Raw genomic sequence first — 4749 nt, forward strand, 5'->3', positions numbered from 1 at the left:
TCGGTTCCTGTCTCCCCCTCTCTTACCCTCTCAAGCCCTTGTTTTCTCTTTGTCTCAGAAATAGATAAAAACATAAATAGAAAATTTTAAAAAAAGACCAAAAAGAAATATAATTTATTTTTATTTTTTTAAAGGTTATTTATTTTGAGAAAGAGAGCATGTATGAAAGCAGGGGAGGGGCAGAGAGAGGGAGAGAGAATCTCAAGCAGTCTCAGCAAATCAGCAGAGAGCCTGATGTGGTGCTTGAACCCAGGAACCGTGATCATGACCTGAGCCAAAATCAAGAGTTGGACTCTTAACTGACCTAGCCACCCAGGCACCCCAAGAAATACAATTTAAATGTAATTACATATATAGATTAAAATTAAAGGGATACAGGAGTATATGCCATGCTACCACTAATCTAAAGAAAGCATGATTAGTTATGTTAATTTCAGACAGAGCAGATTCAGAGCAAGGAAAGTTATCAGAACAAAAAAGGGAATTACATAACAATAAAGGGTTCAACTCTCCAAGAAGACATAACAATCATGAATGTGTATGCTTCTAACAACAGAGGATCAAAATATGTGAAGCAAAAACTGATAGAACTGTGAGGAGAAATAGATGAATCCACTATTACAGTTTCAGATTTCACCTTCTCTCTATCAGAAATGGACAGCTCCAACAGGCAGAAAATCAGTAAGGACATAGTTGAACTCAGCAGCACTATCAATCAACTGGATACAATTGACATCTATCGACTACTTCATCCAACCACAGCAGAATACACATTCTTCTCAAGCTCACCTGACACATTCACCAAGATAAATGACATTCTGCGCCATACGCATACCTTAACAAATTTAAGAGAATAGAAATTATACAATGTCTCTTCTCGATGCACAATAGAATTAAACTAGAAACAACTAAAAGAAAGACAGTTATAAAATCCCAAAATATGTGGAGATAAAAAAAAAAAACTCTAAATAACACATAGGCAAAAGAAGAAATTTCAAGAGACATTTAAAAATAATGAGACTAAATGAAAATAAAATCAAACTTATCAAAGTTTGTGGGATGCAGCAAAAGAACTGCTTAGAGGGAAATTTGTAGCATCCAATGCATATATTAAAAAAAAAAAGACACAAGACCTAAGTTCAATAATCTCAGTTTCCACCTTACCAAACTATGAAAAGAATAGCAAATTAAACCTAAAGTAAGCAGAAGAAAATGAATAATGAAAAATTAGAGCAGTAATCAATGAAATTGAAAACAGGAAATCAACAGAGAAAATCAACAAAACCAAAAGCTAGTTCTTTGAAAAGATCAACAGAATGGATCATCTTCCATCCAGGCTAACTAAGAAAAAAAAGAGAAAACATAAATTACTAGTATCAGAAATGAAAGAGGGAACATTACTACAGATCCCTGGACTTTAGATGGCTAATAATAAAACATTATGAACAACTGTATGATCACAAGTTTGATAACGTAGATGAAATGGAACAATTCCTTGAAAGACAAAATCTGCCAAAACTCATACAAGAAGAAATGGACAATTTGAAGTCCTATCTATCAGAAATACTGACATATAAGAGAAATTTAATCAATAATTAATAACCTTCCAAACAGAAAACACTAAGCCAGATGGGTTCCCTTATGAATTCTGCCACACATTTAGAGAATAAACAGTACCAATTCTCTATAATCTATTCCAGAAGATAGAAGGAATACTTCCTAACTCATTTTGAGGCCAGTATTACTCTGATAACCAAAACCAGACAAAAACATTACAAGAAAAGTATAGAGTAAGATATCTCATAAATATAGATGCAAAAAATTGACAAAATATTTGTGAACAACTCCATGACCACAATTTGACAACCTAGGTGAAATGGACTAACTCTTTGAAAGACACAGTCTTCCAGAAGTCACATGAGAAGAGACAATTTGAATACACTTCTATCTATTTAAATAAATCTGTAAACTCACTAAGTTGCAAAGGTTTCTTTGGCATATAATATCAGAAGTTTATTTTAGCAAACTGCAAATTCCTCTCTAACTACATTTGGTTTAAAGTTATTATGTGGGATCATAAAACTGAAGGTCTGATGGCACACAATTATGAGGAGATAGAGAACAGCGTGGGAAATCAGCTGTCTCAAGCATTAATTCATCACCAGAGAGATTTTATAAAGTGAACAAGTATAATTTCTATTTTCATATAAGATGTATAAATACTTTTATAGAAATAAAATCAAAGGAACTTTGGCAATTTGCATGCCTTTACAATTGTAAAGGCTTGGTAACATTTCTTTTTCACAAGCGAGAGAACCAAAACCTCAACAACTGTCACTGTACTGGATTTTTGTCATTGGTATCTGGCTACATACAAAGAAAGCTGAAAGGGACCTTGAATATCAATTAGCCCAATTGTCTATTAACAGCAAGGAAATAAGTGTCAGCCTTCCCTAACTTCCCAAATTCTATTTGACGTGTCCATTTTATATTCATAGCATTTTGTGTATCTCTTATCATAATAGCATATTTCAAATAGCTATTTATTTGTCTGCTACCCACCAGAATGAAATCTCACTGAAGGCAAGAACTATGATGTTAGCATTGGATCTCCAGAATAAACAGGGCATTTACTCATCTAGAACTATAATGATAATGATATGATACATATGATATATATGACATTCTCAAATGATACTATATGACTATATGATGTGTGTGTATGTGTGTGTGTGTGTGTGTGTGTGTGTGTGTGTGTGTGTGTCTATCTCCTCTCATATCATTCTTTCCAGTACTATAAGGAATGTATTATTACTTATTTTTCTCTCTTTATAGAAGAGGAAATTAAGACTCAGCAAGGTAAATCAGCTTGTGTAAAGTCACTACACATTTAGTAAGTAGTGGATTCAGGCTCCAAATGTAGCACTTTAATTATAGTTACTTCAATAACCATTATGTTAAACTGCCAATCAAAGAGTAAATGCCTCTACATAAATAGTGTTGAAAGCAGATTAAACAAATCCAATTGAGGGAATAGACAGGTAAAACACAATTACTATTCAATATACTAAATTATATAAAATTAATAAACATAAGGTATACTGTATATTTTATACTATTTATATACTATTACACTCAAAGTAGTCAGAGAAGCTTCAAAGAGTAAGAACCTTTTGAACTGAAATTTATGCTACTATTTTTAAGAAACATTTTTAGTTCAAATTAAATATAAGAAATTTTATTTTATCTTCCTCAGAGTAACACCCCCTTAGGTTCTTATTCTGCCTTACCAATTTATTTAGCTGGGACTTAGTAAAATATACTGTAAATCATTCTTAATCCTTCTTAATAAACATTTGATGCTGATTATATTTACATTTCTCTATACTTTTGTGAAAAAATGAGTGAAACTTCAATAACTAGTAAGCTACTATGACTACTGAAAGTGAGGTATCCCGGTCTTTTTTCCTTTGTTAAATTCTCTGTTCTTGAATTAACAGCATTTGGTTTAATATACTGGGCTTTCAGAAAAGTGTATCCTTTTTGGAGTGAAACAAGCAATTTCATGGTACTGATGTTCACTTTACATTTTCAAAATTTAAAGTAATTTGATGGGATAATGGAATTTTTATGTTTATCCATGAAAAATTAATGTTAAAGCAAAACTATCCAAATGATTACTGATTTTAACTTTAAAAAGACATTATTAAGTTTCTTTATAGTTTATCTGATAGTCACTAATGTTTGCCCTGCCTTATCCACTTCCTTCTGCCACTAAGTTGGAATTAAAAATGGAATAACATTTATACATTTCAATTAAGGGAACAGTCAAATGTTAAAATGAAATAGTACCTCAAAAAAAGCTTATTTTTTTGTGCCAATATACTGTTTCAGTGTTTAAGTACTCTGCCACAGGGAGAAACATTTATACAGGTTTTGTGGGTTGTCACATAGTTGGAACTCAAAATTTAAATTTTCCCTAAGGTTTCACATTTATCCCCACTCCCAATTTAGGGTGATATCATCTGAGACATACAAAGAGACCTTTGTTTCTTACAATAGAGATTTCCAATGAAACCACAATTTTCAATAGTTCCATTACCCAAATCTTGGTTTCTACCAGTCTCCAAAATGGTACTATGTTTCCTTGAAGAAATGACTAATTTTAGGAATGAGGTAGGAAATATACAAGATGAGCTTGTAGCATGTTGTAGTACCTAAGGTACTATAGTAAGGAAGTCAGTACCCACCTTCCCCTGAAAAATCCAAAATTCACAATGACAGAAGTATGTAAAAAAGACACAGGAATAAACTGAAATAGCTCCCAAGGCACCTGGGTGGCTCAGTTGGTTAAACATTGGGTTCTTGGTTTCAGCTCAGGTCATGATCTCAAGGTTTGTGAGTTCAAGCCCTGCCTGCTTGGGTTTCTATCTTCCTCTCTCTTTGCCCTTTTCATACATATGTGCATGGGCACATTCTCTCTCTCTCTCTCTTTCTCAAAATAAATAAACTTAAAAAAAAGCCATGAAAATAGCTCCTCATGTCAAAACTGAAATAATTTGAGCAAGAAAGTAAATAAACTAGAATTAACTTATAACCCAAATTATAAGAGAAATATGTCTGAATTGACATACATGATTGAATGAAGAAATGGGGAGAACAGACAAATCTTCAGTGCAGAAAAGATTCCAAATAATATCTCCAGAGACATAGGCCTCTAGGAAGTATAACTGGAGCATAAGCCCCCAT

Source organism: Prionailurus viverrinus, chromosome A2 (assembly GCF_022837055.1).
Source record: "Prionailurus viverrinus isolate Anna chromosome A2, UM_Priviv_1.0, whole genome shotgun sequence".
Lineage (NCBI taxonomy): Eukaryota > Metazoa > Chordata > Mammalia > Carnivora > Felidae > Prionailurus > Prionailurus viverrinus.